Source organism: Astatotilapia calliptera, chromosome 15 (genome assembly GCF_964374335.1).
Source record: "Astatotilapia calliptera chromosome 15, fAstCal68.1, whole genome shotgun sequence".
NCBI classification, from domain to species: domain Eukaryota; kingdom Metazoa; phylum Chordata; class Actinopteri; order Cichliformes; family Cichlidae; genus Astatotilapia; species Astatotilapia calliptera.
This window is the reverse complement of record NC_137436.1, coordinates 5421005-5442363: the sequence shown is the minus strand read 5'-3', so window position 1 is coordinate 5442363 and position 21359 is coordinate 5421005. Positions and strand designations below refer to the sequence as shown.

General features: G+C 40.7%; 3 long non-coding RNA genes across 3 annotated transcripts; all 3 read left to right on the top strand.

Moving 5' to 3' along the window:
- Window positions 1–2748: 2748 nt before the first annotated feature.
- Window positions 2749–4139, top strand: LOC113007042 (uncharacterized). The gene is made up of 3 exons (XR_013901970.1): window positions 2749–2883; window positions 2960–3021; window positions 3649–4139. It is a non-coding gene; the product is annotated as an uncharacterized LOC113007042 (long non-coding RNA).
- A 3552-nt stretch (window positions 4140–7691) lies between these two features.
- On the top strand, window positions 7692–9794 carry LOC145420653 (uncharacterized). The gene is made up of 2 exons (XR_013901972.1): window positions 7692–7826; window positions 9761–9794. It is a non-coding gene; the product is annotated as an uncharacterized LOC145420653 (long non-coding RNA).
- A 3987-nt stretch (window positions 9795–13781) lies between these two features.
- On the top strand, window positions 13782–15035 carry LOC145420652 (uncharacterized). The gene is made up of 2 exons (XR_013901971.1): window positions 13782–13917; window positions 14545–15035. It is a non-coding gene; the product is annotated as an uncharacterized LOC145420652 (long non-coding RNA).
- The last annotated feature ends 6324 nt before the right edge of the window (window positions 15036–21359 follow it).

Genomic DNA, 21359 nt, shown 5'->3' with positions numbered 1-21359 from the left:
CCTTTGACTTCAGATGAAAAACATTTCATCAGTTAAGGCTGTCTCTTCTACATCAGTTGCCTTTGCTCAGTTTGACATCAGTTTAGCTGTCAAGACGCCCAGTATGCTTGGTGTTTAAATAGTTCTTACATCCCGTACCAAACACCCTACTGTATAATGCATATCAGGGAACATTATTTTACAGCCAATAAACCAGTTAAGTTTAATAACAAAACCCATTCACTATCTAAAACAACTATTTCATCATCATTATACTGTCATTAGCAGATATTTAGCAAGGCGTTGACATCCTTGACACATGGAAATTCAAACAGCATGTTGCTCGACTGCTGCTGGGTATGTTGCAGCACCAGGGAAATGTCAGTGCTATCCTGTTGTTGACTGTGTCTTCATCAGCTCACACTTTGAGATTGAGAGAGAGAAAATTAAAAGCACGTTTTTCTCTAACTGGAGGCCTGTTTTTGATGCAAAGCTCTGATATTCATTTTCTCTTTCTATGTGTAAATACTGAAAGTCACAGGACAGGTGTTGCCTTTAACTTTTATGAATGGTGAGTTTGTCAGACTAAAACAAGAGCCTGGCATATTCTCAAAGAAAATTCATCACCACATCACCACAAGGGGAAATGACATCACTGGTTTAGCTAAGGCCAACCTATCGAAGCAAGCAATTGATATTCATGTGATGGTCCGGCAAATTAATGCCTCCCCTTTGTACCTAAGGCACATCATAAGTGATTGTTTTTACCCTGATGATCTGCCTATTTGACTTCAAAGGGTACCATGAAGAAAGTTGAAAGTTCCTATAATTCTGCAGCAGCAGATATCATTAGAATCCACATTTCTGATGGGAATGTAAAATAAATGCTAAAATCATACTTGCCTCTGTGCAAGTGAGGTCTTGCTCAGAAAATACAGGGCATCTCCATGGGATTTTAAACCATACACATGTGTTTTTCTGTGTGTGCATCTCTGTCTATTTGTAGTAGCATGAGAGTAAAAACATTTTAAGTCAGATCCAATGCATAACTAAGTAAAATACACCCGGTTTCTAACCACAGCAGTTGTATCAGACTTTAAATCTGAAAGATTTAGTGTTAGCTTCTGTTATTTCAGACATGTGTCTTTACATCAGGGATGGAAATCTATGCTACATAAATTATTTAATACATAAACCACATCTTGTTCAAGAAGCAACTGCATTGGCTGAATCTTTTCTGCAAATCTGAGTCTCTTGAGCACACATTTTATAGATTTAATGATATTATGTAGCATAGGTGATAAAATCCACTGATCCACTAGAATAGTATTCTATATTGCTCTGTACAGTATTCCACTATTGTTTGTTTTTTTTTCCCCTGGTGTGCTGACACCTCTCTTAATGGCATGCTGTCTTCTTTTGATGCATAATTACTACAGCGGCTGTCAAGCTCTGCAGGTAGATTTAGTCATTTGATTCTTTTTCTTTTAACATATATATTCAATCAACCAAACACATGACTGCAATTAAATGCATTTAGACATGTAGGCGTGGTCAAGATGACCTGCTGTTGACGGTTGATGCCAGACAGGCTTATTTGCGAATTTTAGAATCTGCTGATCTACTGGGATTTTCCCGTGCAACCATCTGCAGAGTTCACAAAAAATGATCAGAAAAAGAGAAAATATCCACTGAGCAGTAGATCTCTGGGGAAAATGCATTGTTGATGCCAGACGTCATAGGAGAAGGGCTGGACTGCTTCAAGCTAGAAGGAAGGCAATATGAACTCAAATAACCACTTGTTACAGGCAAGGTATGCAGAAGAGCATCGCTGAATGCATAACGCATCGGACCATGAGGCACATGAGCTTCAGGAGCAGGAGAGTACATCACATGCCACTTCTGTCATTCAAGAACTGGAAGCTTCAAATCACAGTGGATCACCAAAGTTGTAAAGCAGAATTAGCAAACGATTTCTTGGTCTGATGAGTCTCAATTTCGTTGCAACATTTGAGTGGTAGGAAAATTGGCACAAACGGCGTGAAAGCATGGATCCATCCTACCTTGTATCCAGTGTTGGCCAAGTTACTTAAAAAAAAGTAAACAGTAACTAATTACTGATTACTTCTCCAAAATTTAATCCCGTTACTTTACTGATTACTTATGTTCAAAAGTAATTAGTTACTTAGCTACTTTTTAAAAAAATGATTTACAACCTGAATAGGGTTGAAGCAATAGATCTTTCAGCCCAATTCTATTTTTTCTGCATAATCCATCATATAAAATGCAATCAAATGAAAAAGTCTCATTTTGAAACTAGTTTTATTTGTTTTAATCTTTTAACTTTACACATGAAGCAAACATTAAATTATATGCAACATTCTCTGACTGGAAGAAATTTAACATTTAAACCCATTTTCTGCACATTCCAGCACATAAAATAAAATATTTTTTTTGTGTTTACACTCACTCTTTCAAATAAATGCACGTAAAACACAGCAGAAAATAAATAAAATCAAAGACTCAGCAGTCCTGTTGCTCTATTTTCACCTGTATAGCAGGAGTGGGGCAGGCGGAGGTTTGCCCTGGTGCAGGTGTGTCGTAGCGGTCAGTGGAAGGATCTGGCAGTTTCACATTCCCATGGCAGAGTACTGTCAGTGCTTGCTCGGAAGTTTAGGGTTTGTTTTTTTCCACTTGTAACCCATGTGAAATACAGGGCTGCAAAATCCCTTTTTGTAATCTAAGGCTATAGCCTGTTATTGTCACAAGGGGGCGCTGTGATGCAGTCTTGTGTTCTGACGACCTTGCGTCTAGTGCGCAGGAAGTATTACCTCTCTCTTCCTGTGAGATCTTCCCTCTGATGGCGGTCAAGTACGTGTCGGAGCGCATGGAAAAAGTATCTTGGTATGCAATACTGCAACCCGGTTAATGAGACCAGATTGTTTTACGTATAAATGCTAATAAGGTACTCTTTTATTAGGCCCCGAACTCTGACCACAAAGGGAATAACGTCTGTCAAGTTATTTGTGTCTGAAAATCCCGGTGAGTCACATGCTTTCGTTAGCTACCTGTTAAGTTAGATAATGTATTTCACTAGCCGATTCAGCTCAGAAACCTTTGAACAAAAACCAATCGGGAGCTATGAGAATCTGGCGTGTTGTTTCACTTCTCCTGTTGTTCTTTACAGTGTGTTATAAGTGTTGAATGCTTTGAGCTAAACGATGCCGATGCTAGATGCGATGCTAGCTGCTAATAGCTGTTAGCCACCCCACCCCGCTGAAGCCATATTCCGATCGGGGAGGTATTCAAGTAGAAGCAATAGTTCTGTTTATATTAGAATGGTTATGTCTTAATAGATATGAGCATATTTCAAGTTTAATAGTATTTGCACTGAATTAAGTTACATTTTCTTGTAAGCCTTAAGGATGAATGTCACTTTCATTGCTATGACTGTTTACATTACTGTTTAAGCTGCTGATGTTCTTTGTTGTGATATAATTTTGATAAAATTGTTGATACTGGTACAAACAAGTTACTGTAACTCTTGTAACTTGGTAAAGCTAAAGGGAATGCCATTTGTGATTAATACATTTGGAAAAGAAGTTAATGAGCTCATGTTAAGAACACAAAATGGGAAAAGAAATTGATTGTTCTGCACTGTTTGTGTAGATTGGTTTTTTTGAACTACTAGAAGGATTCTGGAGAACCACTGACGGCGAGAACAGCCCAAATGAGATCCTGGATGATCGTGAAATGGTGTGGCCAGCCATGCGATCGGATTGTGGGATTTGCCTGAGAAACTGATTCAAGCAACCCTGGATTACAGATAAGCCCTATGCACTACTTTTCCTACCCGGATAATAGGGTTTGCACACTGACAATTCCCCTACAGTACACCTGTTTGGGTTTTCAACGACTTTAAAGGACAATTCAGACTGGACAATTCAAACTTCACAACAGGAACACTTTAATCTGTTTCATTCATTCCCAAGAGCTCTGATACTGTTCAGTATAAATCTTCCATTTAAATGTCTTTATTTTGTTTTGTTTTACATGTATTCACCTTTAAAATGCACTATTAGTGTGCAATTTGGGTTATTGTGTTGTATATGTATATAAATGGTACTGAGGCAATAAAGGTCCCAGTTATTCACTTCCAAGCCAACTCCTTTTGTGAGTCCCCAAAACAAAACCTCCTCCTGAACCTAGTAAGATGTGTAGGGTCTCTATTTGAAGTGAGAGTGTACTGGTCCTGAGTAGAGGCGCTACACAAAACGTGGCGAGCCAGCCAGGAGGTTTAATTCCTTTTATTTTGGAAGTTGAGCAACTGGTGCTTTCATGCCTTTTGGGTCAAATCATTACAATTGTCCATGACATTCTGGGTTGGAGCAATAAGACAACATGGATGTAATCCATAGTGAAGGTGTCAAAGTACCTAACTCTGTCCTAGTAGGAGGGTTAACAGGCGATGAGGTTGACAATGAGGTTATTGATTACTTAGGGCAGTTTGGTTCTATTGGAAGAGTAATCAAAGTAACTAGCACAGAGGCACAGTTTAAAAACACAGCCATTGTGGAGTTCCAATCAGGTGAACCAGTCCAGTTCCTTAAGGATAGCTTGCCTTGCAAAAGACAAAGCCGTAACCCAAGTGTTGTCCATCATATCCAGCTTCTGTCTGCGCTGTATGCTGCAGACAGGGGTTCATGTTTAACCCATTCTTACCTAACTGAACTGAAAGGGCTTGCTAAACTGAGTGGTGCAGATTTTGAGAAGGTTTTACTAGATGAGCTGGCCAGAATGAAGAAGTCCACTGAGAGTGATCCCGCAGTTGGGCCAAATGTAACAGTGCCTAATCAGAATCTGCAGCTCACTAGTGACACAGACCAAGATGAACCAGCCATCATAGAGCATCAAAGTCCTCTTAAACTGGGCAGTGATTTAACCCACTTGCCTGAGCATGACTCTCACTCATCCTCTCCAAGTGTAGAAGTGACTCCCTCGCACAGAAAAACCACTATCTACTTACCACCTGAACAGCTCACTACACCTGAAGTACAGAGAGTAGTAGTTGAGCATGTCATTAAGAACAATGAAATGCCTTCTCAAGGTCATGCAAAGCTCAGGGCCTTCTCGGGGAAAACCCCTTGCTCTACCTTCGAAGCTGATTATGATACGTGGCGCAACAATGTTGAATTCCACCTCATAGATTGTACCATATCTGACAAACATATGGTAAGGAAAATAGTTGAGAGCCTTCTTCCACCAGCTGCTAACATTGTAAAGCACCTTGGTCCTAACGCTTCTCCCCATGACTATCTCAGCCTTCTTGACTCAGCGTATGGTACTGTTGATGATGGGGATGAGCTTTTTGCCAAATTCCTGAGCACAAACCAGAACTCAGGTGAAAAGCCTTCTGCCTATTTACAGCGGTTGCAGATAACCCTGAGTAAAGTCATTAAAAGAGGTGGCATCACTACAAATGATTCAGATCGCCAACTGCTTAAACAGTTTTGTAGAGGTTGCTGGAACAACAGCTTGATCACAACCTTGCAGCTTGAGCAGAAGAAGGACAAGCCACCTTCATTTCCAGAGTTGCTCCTCATGCTACGTACTGAGGAGGACCGGCAAGCGGCAAAGTCCAGCCGAATGAAACAGCACTTAGGCATTTCTAAACCTAAGGCACATTTGAACTCCCTTGAAGTAGGAGAGTATGTCACTGATGATACAGACGTATCAGCTGTTAATGATAGGCTAGTGCCTTTTGATGCACATAAGTTAGAAAGGAAACTTGCAAAGCTACAAGCCCAAGTGGCTTCACTGAAAGCATCAGCTATTGACAGTTCAAGCCAGAACTCTGACAAGCCAAATAAGAAAACCAAACCTAAGTTCAAGATTCTTCCTAAAGAGAAATCTGACCCAAGTGAGACTAAGCCCACTAAGAAGCCACGCCCATGGTACTGCTTCAGGTGCGGCGAGGATGGTCATATTGCTCCCTCTTGCAGCAATGAACCAAACCCTGAACTAGTTGAAATGAAACGTAAGGAGTTCAACCAAAAACTACAAGTCTGGGAGGAACAGAATATGTCAGCTTTAAACTAAAATCAGTTTCTGGGGAGGGACTACCAGGAACTGAAAGTAATCATGAACGTCCCAAACCGGAACCTCAGAGCAAAGTATCTTCTCTCTCGTGCAGCACGACCCCAGATTAGGTTACCCAAGGGACTTGTAGGACAGAAATGTACAGCAAATATTACCGTGTCGGGAGTCAATTGCAGTTGTCTCCTTGACACTGGGTCTCAAGTGACCACAGTGTCCGCTTCATTTTACAACACCAATCTTTCAGAACATCCCATTCAGCCTATCAGTGGCCTGGATGTTGAGGCTGCTAGTGGCCAAAATGTTCCTTACTTGGGATACATACCCATCAGCCTTAAGTTTCCAAAAAGCTTTATTGAAACTGAGCCTGAGGTTTCTAGTAGAGCTGGGCGATATGAGATTTTTTCATATCACGATATGTTTTTTTCATTTCAGGCGATAACGATATCTATCACGATATAAGCCAAATAACTATATTTGTAAGATTTAAATGTGCCGTTGCTCACAAGTAAAATGTGAAATAATCAGCAGCTTGTTTTTATTTAAATATTTATTTCCCATAATAAGTTCAACAGGGTAGATGTACTTAAGGAACATGAGACTTTTTCAGATAAATAAAGGCAAATATTGCAAACTACACAAAAGGCAGCCACTAAAGCGTTTAAGTTTCAAAATAGAACAAACGAAACAGACTAAATTGTCAATTCCACTTAGAAACAAAATATTAATTCTAAAAATAAATCTTAGTTTGTTTTACAGAAGAACAGACAAAACTGACTAACTTTTGTCAGTATCAAATAAACTGAGAACTAAAAGGAAATTCTCAATCTCTCCTTGTTGTATAGCTGAGCTTTTCAAACAGTTTTAACAGTTACTTTAGTCTGACAAAAGCCGAATGACGAATCAGCGCTTCCAGTCAGAGACTGAGGCTACGTCCACACGTACACGGGTATTTTTGAAAACTGAGATTTTCCGTTTTCGTTTTAAAAAATAATCCCGTCCACACACAAAGGGAGAAATGAAGGAAAACGCTGCTATGAACATGCCAAAGCAGCAGGTGGCGCTAGATTCCTAACCGTGCAGAAATATTGGCCAATCAGAAGTCTAGAAGCCTCGGTGGGAAAAAGTAAACAAAGCTGCGGCATAGAAGCAGAACCGAGTCGTATGTGTGGAGGGACAGTAACTGTGTGTATATGTAAGCATTTAAACACTGCAGAGAGTAGAATTAACAGTATTGTAGAAATTCATTTCACCGAAACAATAACGTGGCACAGTGTGACGCATGCACCGGTTTATTGTATTTCCAGACTTGCTTTCGGCACAATTTACAGTGCACGCTACTCTGTTTTTTGTCAGACTTGAAATAGCCGAAATACCTTCACACTACGGAACTTCTTTGGCTCTTCCGTTCGACAATCTCTCCGGCATTGGAACCATCATCTGTTTTCTCTTCGGTCACGCTCGGTTGATTTTTCTAGTCGGCACACTCATTTCCTCCATTACCCGCTGGCTGCTTCCCAAACAAACACACGTGCGGCTTGGCACTTGTGCTGTACGTAACAAGTCACGCGACGTGACGCTGCGGCTGTGATTGGTTCGGCTCTGCGCTACTTAATTTGGATTGGCTGACCTTTTTTTTTTTTTTTTTTTTGAGGACAAGAGCGGCGAGGTCTATCGCGATAGCTTAATTTCTCTATCGAGTAAAAGTTATATCGCGATACATATCGTTATCGTTCTATCGCCCAGCTCTAGTTTCTAGCCTTGCTTTAGTAGTACCTGACTTGCGCTCTAACTGTGACTTGCCTGTGCTGATTGGGACAAATGCACTTGATGTTCTGTACGACGAATATTGTCAAGGTAAAGATCCCAATGATTTGTCGTCGGTCTATGGCTACAGGCAGATCCTCCGTACACTCGAGGTCAGGAGAGAGATAAACCTAGCCGGAAACGATGGCTTTGTAACTCTTAAGGGCAAGGTGCAACACGTAGTACCAGCTCAAGGGAGGGTCCTCCTTGAAGGCTGTGTCAGATCCAGCAGTGCTGGTGAATGTGCCATTGTTGAACAGCCAACGACATCCACCTTACCAGGGGGAATTTTTGTGGAGTGCTGTCTTGTCACTTTGCCCAAGAAGCATCCTCATAGGTTACCTATATGGGTGAGAAATGAAACTGAGCATGACGTAACACTGCCTTCTAGATGTGTCATTGCAGAGCTCCATAGTCCTGCAAAGATATATGACGAATCACCCATTTCAACCAAAAATGATGACACTGTGAAATGTTGTAATGTTACTGCACAGCCAGTTGATGAACCTGCTCACCCAGATTTGACATTTGACTTTGGCAATTCTCCCCTCCCGCAGGAGTGGAAAGAGAGGGTTACCCAGCGTCTAAGTGCCTATGCTGATGTTTTTGCCCAGCATGATTTGGATCTTGGACATGTATCTAGAGCTGGGCGATAGAACGATAACGATATGTATCGCGATATAACTTTTACTCGATAGAGAAATTAAGCTATCGCGATAGACTTCGCCGCTCTTGTCCTCAAAAAAAAAAAAAAAAGGTCAGCCAATCCAAATTAAGTAGCGCAGAGCCGAACCAATCACAGCCACAGCGTCACGTCCGCGTGACTTGTTACGTACAGCACAAGTGCCAAGCCGCACGTGTGTTTGTTTGGGAAACAGCCAGCGGGTAATGGAGCCAGCGGGTAATGGAGGAAATGAGTGTGCCGACTAGAAAAATCAACCGAGCGTGACCGAAGAGAAAACAGATAATGGTTCCAATGCCGGAGAGATTGTCGAACGGAAGAGCCATAGAAGTTCCGTAGTGTGAAGGTATTTCGGCTATTTCAAGTCTGACAAAAAACAGAGTAGCGTGCACTGTAAATTGTGCCGAAAGCAAGTCTGGAAATACAATAAACTGGTGCATGCGTCACACTGCGCCACGTTATTGTTTCGGTGAAATGAATTTCTACAATACTGTTACTGTTAATTCTACTCTCTGCAGTGTTTAAATGCTTACATATACACACAGTTACTGTCCCTCCACACATACGACTCGGTTCTGCTTCTATGCCGCAGCTTTGTTTACTTTTTCCCACCGAGGCTTCTAGACTTCTGATTGGCCAACATTTCGGCACGGTTAGGAATCTAGCTCCACCTGCTGCTTTGGCATGTTCATAGCAGCGTTTTCCTTCATTTCTCCCTTTATGTGTGGACGGGATTATTTTTTAAAACGAAAACGTAAAATCTCCGTTTTCAAAAATACCCGTGTACCCATGGACGTAGCCTCAGTCTCTGACTGGAAGCGCTAATTCGTCATTCGGCTTTTGTCAGACTAAAGTAACTGTTAAAAGTGTTTGAAAAGCTAAGCTATACAACAAGGAGAGATTGAGAATTTCCTTTTAGTTCTCAGTTTATTTGATATTGACAAAAGTTAGTCAGTTTTGTCTGTTCTTCTGTAAAACAAACTAAGATTTATTTTTAGAATTAATATTTTGTTTCTAAGTGGAATTGACAATTTAGTCTGTTTTGTTTGTTCTATTTTGAAACTTAAACGCTTTAGTGGCTGCCTTTTGTGTAGTTTGCAATATTTGCCTTTATTTATCTGAAAAAGTCTCATGTTCCTTAAGTACATCTACCCTGTTGAACTTATTATGGGAAATAAATATTTAAATAAAAACAAGCTGCTGATTATTTCACATTTTACTTGTGAGCAACGGCACATTTAAATCTTACAAATATAGTTATTTGGCTTATATCGTGATAGATATCGTTATCGCCTGAAATGAAAAAAACATATCGTGATATGAAAAAATCTCATATCGCCCAGCTCTACATGTATCTAAAGTCAAACATCACATAAACTTAAAGGATGAAGCACCCTTTAAGCAAAAGTCCAGGCCAATCCACCCAAATGATTATGAAGCTGTGAGGAAGCACTTGCAAGCACTCCTTGATGCAGGAGTAATCCGTGAATCAGAGTCCCCTTATGCTTCACCGATTGTGGTGGTTAAAAAGAAGAATGGAGAGGTCCGTCTTTGTATTGATTATCGTAAGCTCAATGCGTTAACAATACGAGATGCGTACGCACTTCCAAACCTTGAAGAGGCTTTCTCAGCCCTTGCTGGATCCAAATGGTTTTCAGTAATGGATCTCAAGTCTGGTTATTGCCAGATTGAGATGGAGGAATGTGATAAGCCCAAGACAGCTTTTGTGTGCCCCTTGGGATTTTACGAGTTTAACCGTATGCCCCAGGGGATCACCAACGCTCCCAGCACCTTCCAGCGCTTAATGGAACGGTGTATGGGCAGCCTCAATCTGAAAGAAGTTCTGGTGTTCATAGATGACATCATCGTGTTCTCCAGCACTTTGGAGGAACATGAAACCAGGCTTCTACGTGTCCTTCAGCAACTGAGAGAATATGGGTTGAAACTTTCTCCCAAAAAATGCTCCTTCTTCCAAAGTTCTGTGCGATACCTAGGACACATTGTGTCTACCAAAGGTGTAGAGACCGATCCTGAGAAGGTCAGAGCTCTCAAAACCTGGCCAAGACCCCAGACGCTCAGTGACCTCAAGTCTTTCCTAGGCTTTGCAGGGTACTATCGACGGTTTGTGAAGGACTATTCAAAAATTGTCAAACCCCTGAATGATCTTACCAAAGGCTACCCACCATACAGGAAGGGCAGAAAGGTGACATCCGGTCCTAGCGGATACTTGAACCCTAAAGAGCCTCTTTCCAGCCGTTGGACACCTGCTTGTCAGGAAGCTTTTGAGGTAATCATAGAGAAACTGACATCAGCTCCAGTGCTTGGATATGCTAACCCAAAATTACCATACGTCCTCCATACTGATGCGAGCACCTCTGGGTTAGGGGCAGCCTTGTATCAAGAACAGGATGGTGAAGTGAGGGTTATTGCCTACGCAAGTAGAGGACTTTCACCCAGTGAAAAGCGGTATCCAGCTCATAAACTGGAATTTCTTGCATTAAAGTGGTCCATTGTAGAGAAGTTCCAAGATTATCTCTATGGGAACACATTCACGGTTTTAACGGACAACAACCCATTGACCTATGTTTTGAAGTCAGCCAAGCTTGATGCTGCCAGCTATCGCTGGTTGGCCGCTCTCTCCACCTTCGACTTTAATATTAAGTATCATGCTGGTAAGAGCAATCAAGATGCAGATGGCCTCTCTAGGCGGCCACATGATACTGTGGATGATGACTATGCTTCTCTTGAAGAAAAAGAGCGAATGAAACAATTTGCTTCCCATCATCTCTCTTCATCTCCCAACAGACAAGATGTGACAGCTGACACATTCAGTGTCTTGTGCCACCGTCATCTCTTAGGTGAATCTGACAATAGCCTACCTTCTATCACTTTGGTAGAGTCCCTTGCTCTACATACCGATGCGGTGCCAGACGTCTGCGCAGATGATGGAACATTAGGTTGTTCTGTCATACCTACCTATAGTGAGGTAGAACTCCAACAGCATCAGAGGTCTGACCCAATTATTGGGTATGTGGTCAACATGTTAGAAAATGGAGGCGAAGCAAATTCCAATCCTAACTCTGCATCCTTAGAGCTTAAACTAATGCTCAAAGAGTGGAAACGTTTGGAACTGAAAAATGGTCTCCTCTACAGAACCCGCAAATCAGGTGAAAATGTCACCTTTCAGCTTGTCGTCCCTGAGTCTTTAAGGTCCACCATTCTCACTTGCCTTCATGACGACATGGGGCATATGGGTTTGGAAAGAACCCTCGACTTGGTTAGGTCAAGATTTTATTGGCCTAAAATGGCAACTGATGTAGAGAGAAAGATTAAGTCTTGCGGATGTTGTGTTAGAAGAAAGACTCTTCCTGAAAGAGCAGCACCTCTTGTGAGTATCCAAACAACCCGTCCCATGGAACTGGTATGCATGGACTATTTATCCTTGGAGCCTGACAGTCACAACACCAAAGACATTCTGGTCATAACTGATCATTTCACCAAATACGCTGTTGCTATGCCAACAAAAGATCAAAAGGCTACAACAGTTGCGAAGTGTCTTTGGGAGCAGTTTCTGGTGCATTATGGTTTTCCTGAGCGCCTGCTTAGTGATCAGGGCAGGGATTTTGAGTCCCAACTCATTAAAGAGCTCTGTGCCCTAGCTGGTATCACGAAGGTGCGCACCAGTCCTTATCATCCACGGGGAAACCCAGTTGAACGGTTCAACCGAACTCTTCTTGGCATGTTAGGAACTCTACGAGACAAAGAGAAAACTCATTGGCGCGATTATGTGAAACCACTAACTCACGCCTATAATTGCACCAAGAACGAGACCACTAGGTTTAGCCCATATGAGTTAATGTTTGGTCGCCAGCCGAGGCTTCCCGTGGATATTGCATTCTGCCTGCCAGTTAAAGATGGCTCTCCTACATCTCACTCTCAGTATGTGAGAGCTCTGAAGGCTCGCCTTCAAGAGAGCTATCAGATCGCTGCCAAAAACTCTCAGAAGGTTGCTGAACGGAATAAACGCCGTTTTGACAAAACTGTCAGGGAGTCAACTTTGGAGAAAGGTGATCAAGTGCTAGTGCGGAACGTGCGACTTCGGAATGAACACAAACTTGCAGATAAGTGGGAGTCAACCATGTACAGAGTGGTGGAAAAGATGGTAGACCTACCTGTGTATGTTGTACAGCCTATGAATGGAGATGGTCCTATTCGAACTCTTCACAGGGATCTCTTACTCCCTTGTGGTGACTTATCTGAAGCTGAGGAAGTTGACCAGGTCAAGCCAAAGAGTTGCAGGCCAAGAACGAGGCGCAGTCAGCCTCTGTTACTGGAGGAGCAATCAGAATCTGAAGATGACTCACCTGTCTATCCTAGGCAGTCTTCTGTCATTCCTGGAAAGTTGGTTCAGGTGTTTGAAATCCCGAAGAGACGACAGCAAACAGGAAAAACAGTACCGGAGGGTAGTTGTATACCAGCTACGCCAGCAGACTGTGTAAACCCTCAGCCTCAGAATGAGCCTTGCAGAGGCAGCTCCCCTTTGCTGCCTGCAGAGCCTGTAGGGGTACCTCCTGAAGTAGCTGAAGGAGAGGAGCCAGATGTTGTGGCTGAGCAACACCCTACTGAAGACGATGTAACTTTACCAACTATGACTAATCAAAAATCAGCTGTGGCCGAAGACAGCATTGATGTACCGTCCATTGATGTAGAGGCTCCTATAGCTACGGAAACCATTGATCTGAACCCACAAACCCCTGAGGTAGCTCTGGAGCATAAGGAAACTGTTGACAGTGGAGAAAAAAATGACCATGTTCGTAAGTCAGAAAGGACACGTCGACCACCAAGGCGCTTCCATTATCCTGAGTTGGGAAATCCCTTAATTTCCTTTGCGCAGAGCCTCATAGAGAGCTTTAACCAAGCACTTTATACAATAGGTGACTATGAGAGTTCATCTGTAGACCACAGCGTGACGCATGAAGGGGCTCATGCTGGGTCAAAGGGGGAGAGTGTAACCCATGTGAAATACAGGGCTGCAAAATCCCTTTTTGTAATCTAAGGCTATAGCCTGTTATTGTCACAAGGGGGCGCTGTGATGCAGTCTTGTGTTCTGACGACCTTGCGTCTAGTGCGCAGGAAGTATTACCTCTCTCTTCCTGTGAGATCTTCCCTCTGATGGCGGTCAAGTACGTGTCGGAGCGCATGGAAAAAGTATCTTGGTATGCAATACTGCAACCCGGTTAATGAGACCAGATTGTTTTACGTATAAATGCTAATAAGGTACTCTTTTATTAGGCCCCGAACTCTGACCACAAAGGGAATAACGTCTGTCAAGTTATTTGTGTCTGAAAATCCCGGTGAGTCACATGCTTTCGTTAGCTACCTGTTAAGTTAGATAATGTATTTCACTAGCCGATTCAGCTCAGAAACCTTTGAACAAAAACCAATCGGGAGCTATGAGAATCTGGCGTGTTGTTTCACTTCTCCTGTTGTTCTTTACAGTGTGTTATAAGTGTTGAATGCTTTGAGCTAAACGATGCCGATGCTAGATGCGATGCTAGCTGCTAATAGCTGTTAGCCACCCCACCCCGCTGAAGCCATATTCCGATCGGGGAGGTATTCAAGTAGAAGCAATAGTTCTGTTTATATTAGAATGGTTATGTCTTAATAGATATGAGCATATTTCAAGTTTAATAGTATTTGCACTGAATTAAGTTACATTTTCTTGTAAGCCTTAAGGATGAATGTCACTTTCATTGCTATGACTGTTTACATTACTGTTTAAGCTGCTGATGTTCTTTGTTGTGATATAATTTTGATAAAATTGTTGATACTGGTACAAACAAGTTACTGTAACTCTTGTAACTTGGTAAAGCTAAAGGGAATGCCATTTGTGATTAATACATTTGGAAAAGAAGTTAATGAGCTCATGTTAAGAACACAAAATGGGAAAAGAAATTGATTGTTCTGCACTGTTTGTGTAGATTGGTTTTTTTGAACTACTAGAAGGATTCTGGAGAACCACTGACGGCGAGAACAGCCCAAATGAGATCCTGGATGATCGTGAAATGGTGTGGCCAGCCATGCGATCGGATTGTGGGATTTGCCTGAGAAACTGATTCAAGCAACCCTGGATTACAGATAAGCCCTATGCACTACTTTTCCTACCCGGATAATAGGGTTTGCACACTGACAATTCCCCTACAGTACACCTGTTTGGGTTTTCAACGACTTTAAAGGACAATTCAGACTGGACAATTCAAACTTCACAACAGGAACACTTTAATCTGTTTCATTCATTCCCAAGAGCTCTGATACTGTTCAGTATAAATCTTCCATTTAAATGTCTTTATTTTGTTTTGTTTTACATGTATTCACCTTTAAAATGCACTATTAGTGTGCAATTTGGGTTATTGTGTTGTATATGTATATAAATGGTACTGAGGCAATAAAGGTCCCAGTTATTCACTTCCAAGCCAACTCCTTTTGTGAGTCCCCAAAACAAAACCTCCTCCTGAACCTAGTAAGATGTCTAGGGTCTCTATTTGAAGTGAGAGTGTACTGGTCCTGAGTAGAGGCGCTACACACTGTAAAAATAAGTTTTCTTCCCACGCAGTGAACAGTGGACGCTAATGTTTTTGTCACTTTTTACGGAATCAAACTCAGAGTAAGGTCAGTACTTCCACGCTTTAAACGCTGCACGGTCATACTCTCTGCCGCACTCGTTTTATTATCCATTGTTGATCTGCACACAGCTGTTGCCACGAACGTCGCACTCGCTTACATCATTGTCATGAGACACTCTCGCAAAAAAAAATCAGTTTTAGTAACGCAGTAACGCAACGTGCTTATGGGAAAGTAACAGTAATCTAATTACCTTATTTTGCAATAGTAATCCCTTACTGTACTAGTTACTTGAAAAAAGTAATCGGATTACAGTAACGCGATACTGCCCATCTCTGCTTATATCAGAGACACTATGAGTAATGTTGTGGAGCACAATATTCCTGGCACACTTTGGGACCCTTAGTACCAACTGAGCATCATTTAAACACAGCCTACTTGAGTATTGTCACTTACCATGTCTGTGCCATTATGACCACATAATCCAGTAGGATAACACACCACAAAGGACAAAAGCAGTATTGAAGGCAAAAGCAGGTTAAACCCCATACAATAACGGCCTACTAAATAGTACATTGAGTTTTTTAATGTACAGTAGAATGACTTCAAACTAAGTTTCATATTGACCATTCTTGCTATCAGTAGTTAGCACACCATTGTCAAGTTTTTATATACTCAGAAAATCTTGTTGAAAGCAGTGACCTTCTTTTGAATAATGTGAATGTATTAGTTTTGCTTTCTCTGCTGTGATTCACACAACATGTTTGTTAAATGTGAATAGAGCTTAAATACCAGAACCCACATACCGCAGTGGAGCTAAGATGATGTGCAGATTGTCATAATGTGTCTGTTTAGTTTTCCATACGTTTTACATAACAAAAAAAGACATTTTCATCTTATGCCGTACATCTTTATCTATAGTACAGCGTGATAGCATACAATGTATCATCTATATTTCAAAATATAGCTGTAATTTTCTAATTTACAGTCAAAATGTTACTGGTTCCCATGTAAACATAACTAAAAGCAACAGTGAGATGAGAGACACTTAGAATAACTACTGTAGCAGCAGGAATAGCAGCTGTGAACAGTGAATAGTTTGACAATTTAAATAGACTGTCCAGTTAAGGCTGTACATTATATAAGCTCAGTTTAAAGCATCAGCTGCAGTGAGTCTCAAATTTTCTGCCTGAACTAGCTTGCAGGTTTTGCGTTATTAATATTCAATTGTCAGCACCTGAATGCCAGCTGTCACCCACAAAGATAAAGTAAAATGTTTGTCAAATAGTGAAATCTAACGTTTGGTTTAAAATCCCCTAAAATCTTCCTTCACACTGCCATTTTTTTTTTTTTTTTTTGCTTTCTAAAATAAAGTAGAAAGAAATTCTTTCTAGGAAACAGCAAACCACCAAGCACCTCCAAGACCTACGATGTAATGAAAAATGCATGACTCAAACATCATTCACTTCGATCCTCAGTTACTAGCCTACACTATACATACCTCCTTTCGGGTAAGTGAACACATACATCATAAAGCTGCACATAATAGCCAAAGACCTATAAATCATGCAGTAAGACACATTCTCCGTTCTGCAGTCTATATGCTTCTGAAACTGGCATTCACCCTATCAAGGCATTTTTCATGAGCGCTACACTTCTTTATGTGCACTAATATTAGAAATATAATACAACCGTACAGCCTACTGTTTCTAAATTTGAGGTCTCGTGTATTTATTAACCTGGGAATGGCTATGAATCACTAGTTGGTCTCATGGTTGAATGAGCATGAAGTGTGAGTTTTACAGGATAATAGAATGAGCCTCTGCATTTGACTGAAGCTAAAGCTTGCCTGAGTTTCTAAAGATGCAGTGTGTTCAAAAATTATATTTGGCTGAATTTCAATTTTCCAATCAATCATCCTTCTTTTTATCATAGTAAGTTGGCTGGAAAATATTGCATTGTGTAAGATTCATTAGCCGAATGAAGACAGAACAATTCCGGTGCAGTCTTTTCAGTAGCAAATTCATGAGTACAGATCAGCAGCGGACGTCTGAGAGATTGTTGGTAAATTGTTTTGCAGATGAAATGGGCAGGTGACAGGAAGCAAGAGAGCATATCACCGTTATACATCTCCCTCTCAGAGCACCTTGGTATTGGTCTTCTATCAGATAGGAGTTCTCTTCTTCCACTTCACTGACTGACTGTCCCCACAAGAGGAGAGTTCTCAGCTCCAACTTCAACCACTTTCCCATTATGCAAATGATTTCCCTGCAGAAAAGCTCCACGCCTGGTGCCCATCAATTCAGTAAGGCCTCCAGTTTGAATACAGGCATTTTTTTCTCTCCTCCACCCCCCACTTCCTCCCTCCATACTTCTGAAAAGAAGGTCTATTTCTGATGCAAAGCACTGGTGTTCACATTGCTTTGGTGAGGGAATAGAAAGAGCACTTACCCAATCAATTTATACAACCCCCTTTGAAGAGTATGCTTTTTTTTCTATGGTGAGAAGTGAAATTATACAAATGTATGGGGAATACCAGCTGTAAAAAGTAAGATGCACTCATACAGGCATTGGGTTGTTTAGGTTGACCGCATTGCCATTCGAAATGCATACATCACACCAGGGCGTATAAATAAACTTCCCTAACCCATTTGATTAACTTCTTAGAGGCCCTGGAGATCTGTGGCCTTAAAACCTCACCATCGTTTAATCCTCTCTTCTGCAGAAAATTCCTTGAGTAAGACCATCAAAATATCTTCAGTCTCTGCATTGCCACTGGCAGAGTATGTCTGCAAACTCAATACATAATGAATACCATTTAGGTTATTTATGCATTTTCTAGTATACTAGCCTGAATTTACATATTTGATTTTAAACAACTGAAAGAAATCATATGCATAGATAAAAGCTGAACTCTGTAAGAGGCTTGGTGGACATACATTGAAACTCACTTGTATCAGCTTCTTGGTTTCTCAAGATTTTACTTGCTGTTTAATCTGTTTCACGTTATAGTCTATTTAGATTTGGTATAACTCTGGATCTCAAATGTGTAGCTAGTGGCCAAAGCCTTCAATATTTTAAATAGCCAGTAGAGTAGGATTTCTCACAATTTTAAGTCAAACTGTAAGAAGAAATTTTGAGAAAATTACACCTCAACTGATGTATGCCAGTAAATACTTTTCCTAAGAGTTAAGGCTCCTAAACTCTATTTCCATTTCATTTGGTCACATATTGTAACATATGTTAAAACACAAAACATCAGTCTGTCTGTGTGTGTTTTATGTCTGCCAACTCCTGCACAATGACCAAACCAATATGTCAGAAATTCTTCTTATCTATCAGACTATATAATGTCATCATGTTGCCAAGCAACCACCTATTAATGGGCTAAAACAGCCTGCATTTAGCAGTTCTAACATCTCATAAAAGCATTATATAATTTTTACTTCATGACAATAACTCATGCAACAGAACTTCAGTTGTGCGTCATATGTTGTGATGCCATCAGGCTCCTTGGCAACCACCTAGCAACAGGCTGAAATTACATGTTTTTTGCATGTGTGCACTTGCAGTGCCTTATAAAAGCATCCTGTTGTTTTAATTTCACAACAGTAACATCAAATTTATATCCACAAAAACTGAATAATATTTGATATGTTAGAACGTCATTGTGTTGCCTAGCAATGACTTAAAATGCCCCATTTTAGAATTTATGTATTTAAAACAACAATCTGTAGCATGGATATGTACTAGTAGAGTACAATTAATTTCAACACGTGTTATAGTTTAAAGTATGGCTACTTTGGGTACAGTGATGGCCAGTATGTCATACCAGTTGATGAGGTCATATTGACTATGTCCACCTTTCATATACAGCCACATGCATCAATCTCCATCTATTGGCAAGAGGAAAAACATTTAATCTTCCTGTAGGGAATAAGTACTGCTTTCATTCGGACAGTTCTTATTTTATCTTTATCTATATTTCTATTCCTAATATAAAAATACAATTTTAATGTGTCTCAGAAAATTTCATTTCAAAATAAATAGTTGTACTTAGGGCTGGGCGATATGACCCAAAATTCACATCTCGATATTTTTAAGCTGGATGGCGATATATGATATATATCTCGATTTTTTTTTTTAAAGCCATAAAGTAAGAACAAAAAGAGAGTTCTTATTCAAAGCTGTGCCCCAGATGTCACACAGGCACTTTTATTAACATACACCATAGATGTACATGAAAAAATTACTCAAAAATAAATTAGGAGCATTTATTAAATAATAATGCTCCATAAATAAAAGAAAACAATGTTGTTTTTGTGCATAACAAAAAGCTCACAATTGTGCAGTCAAAATGTAAACTAACAGACGCTGAGCATAATAACAAAGAGACAGGTTTCACAGCTGCTCTGTTCCCAACTTCTACTGCGTGACTGACAGCCTGGAGTTTGAAATCCTCTTAGTAATCACGTCTCTTGACAGGTGCCATTTATGGTCTTTATACACACACAATACGGTAATATTACGTTGAAGCACAGTACATATCACTCCGCGAGGCTCCTCGGTAGCCGTAATGCTCCAACAATCCATCAAGCGGTGCAGCTCCGTAGCTTACCAAAGTCGTACTAAAACATTTTTTGACAGATTTCTGAGCGCTGTGTACCACATAAAATCGGTTTGCGGTCATCAAGCACAACCAGAATTCATACATAAGGCGCGCTGTCAACTTTTGAGAAAATGCAATGATTTTAGGCCATGCAGCCCCTGTGGTTAGCTCGTTAACGCGTTGACGTGTCCATCTTGTCGTTGCCTGCAGGTTAAGCTATGGGGGAGAGAGGCGAGGCCGAGTAACGTTGCGTAGAGACAAAAGAGAGGCAAACTTGCGGCTCCACAAGTATAATTATAACGTAACATATACTATATCGATATAAACGATATTGTCACATCTTATATCTCGTATAAAAATATATCGATTTTTTTTTTTTAAAAACTTGATATATCGCCCAGCCCTAGTTGCACTTACATTTTGTGGATTTAGAAACTTACCAATCTACTGTGCACTCCCAAAAAGAAAATTTCTAAACTCTGTAGCTGCTGCCATTTTTTGATAAATTGTGAATTGAAATCAAACCACAGAAAATGGCAAATGAACTGTCACCAAACTTCCAAATTTCCATAAAATATCTCCACACAAAATGCACAAAAGATACAAAAGGATTCTTCTACACTGCCAAAAGAGATTCCTCTTAATTTTTAATTTTAAACTCATAAATGACACAGACATTATTAATCAAGCGGTTTTAAAGATATTAGATTTTGTTTATTTTGGAGTTGACTGACATGCAGCTATTAGCCTGTTTGTGAGTTGTCATTTTATACTGAAGCATGACAGCAAACTTTCATTTGAATGCCCTCCCTTTGAACTTGTCACATCAGCTGGCATTTAATCAATGCAACTTGACAGCTCTCTCCTCCAAAGCTCAAACTGTACAAAGTCCCTCAACCATCAAAAAGTGGGCACTGCACTAACCCAACCTGACTACAGGTTAATTCATAAGATTAACAATTCCCCACAGACACCTTGTATAGAACTGCTGATCCCTACACTAGGATTAGTTTTTCCATGCGTGTGATCTCCTACAAGCTGTCAGTGGCAGTGGATGCTTTCACATTTACTTCTTTTCCAAACTATTTTTTTTCCTTCGCAGAGAAGGAGATTACCACTCCAGGTTGATAAAACAAACACATGGCAGATGAAGAGGAGGCATGCCTCTTAATGAGTGAGTGGCCCATGCTATTTCCTTGTGATTCACTAGAGATTAGAGTGATTACAGTGTGACAGCTGTGTAATTACATGGGTAGTCCCAAACAAGAAAGTAGGTGATATGTTTGAGCAGCTGCAAGCAGTGACATTGTCCCTTCTGTCACTTTACTGTAAATCCTTCCCTCAGTGTGTACACGAGTCTGCATTTATTTATTTTGTGGCTAATATTTAACATGCAGGTGTCGTGTATGATACCAGTATAGAGTCATCAAGTGGATACCTCACACCAGAGAGGCACCGCTTTCCACCAAAACAGGTTGTAACTGCTTGGGGCCCTGGACTACATGGGGGTGGGGGGTGTGCATGATTCTCTTTGAACAAACAGCGAAAACCACTCAAAAATGAAGA